Source organism: Myotis brandtii, unplaced genomic scaffold (assembly GCF_000412655.1).
Source record: "Myotis brandtii unplaced genomic scaffold, ASM41265v1 C42024056, whole genome shotgun sequence".
NCBI lineage: Eukaryota > Metazoa > Chordata > Mammalia > Chiroptera > Vespertilionidae > Myotis > Myotis brandtii.
The window spans coordinates 1-1,007 of NW_005316062.1; the positions used below are offsets into that span (position 1 = coordinate 1).

Consider the following 1,007-nt stretch of genomic DNA (forward strand, 5'->3'; position numbering starts at 1 on the left):
GCCAGCTCATGTGTTTTAATTGGGGATATCTTCTATGATTTCATGATTTAGATGTTCTTCCCAATTCCATGATTTGGGAATATTTTCCTAGATTTTCTTGTAGTTTTAAAAACGATTTTATTGTTACATCTATCCCTTTAATCCATCTAGAATACATGTTTAAATAAAGTGTGAGATGAGGATATAATTACTATTTTCCAATCATAGTGAATTGTCTAAATTCATATCTTTTGAATGTTAAGTTACTTGTCTCTCTCTCTGCTTATAGTATCAGCACAAACTGTTCTCAGATGTGTACAAAGACAGCTGGCTCAAGGAACACTGAGTCACTCTAATGTGGGATTAAAAGTGTGACAATGTCTGCAACAATGAAAATTACTAGACATGGTGATCCAGGCAGAGAATGAAGGAGACTCAAGTGGGGACATTGGCTATTTGGTCTCTACTTAAACAATTGCTAAACTCAATAATACATTAAAATCTCCATCAAGACATACACTTAATGGGAAAGAATAGATATTAAAAAATGAATAAATGTGTTTTCTAGGAATGAGGTTTGTGGGTTTTTTCCTTTTCTTCGTGGTTTTCTAAGTATCAACTTTTTTACTCTCCTAATCTTCTCCCTCCCAGTGGCTCTCACATGTGGCAGGGGAAGGGGACTGGGCAACCAGGCTCTGGTGGCTTTGTTCTCCAGCCCTCAGCTTCTCCATGACTTCTCTCTTTCTCCAGGCGGTTCTTCAAGGACATGCCACACAATGCACTTGACAAAAAGTCCAACTTCGAGCTCCTGGAGTAAGTCTTGAGACTGGCCCCTGCCTCTCCTCGCTTCTTGCTGCCCTACTTTTCCTACTCACCCCTACTTCACTCACCCCCAGACCAGAGCCAGGCAGGACCCATCTCCCCAGCCCTCGAGCCCTCTGACCTCTCCTGATTGGCCAGAATCCTGGGTTGAAGGAGAGGGGTGTCAAATGATGCTTTTCTTCTTCTTTTAGGAAGGAAGTAGGGCT

The 1,007-nt window shown here is 41.5% G+C and overlaps 1 long non-coding RNA gene across 1 annotated transcript; it reads left to right on the plus strand.

The window, feature by feature from the left end:
- The first annotated feature begins 270 nt into the window (after positions 1–270).
- On the plus strand, positions 271–1,007 carry LOC106726662. Its single transcript, XR_001362740.1, has 3 exons — positions 271–418; positions 730–792; positions 993–1,007. It is a non-coding gene; the product is annotated as an uncharacterized LOC106726662 (long non-coding RNA).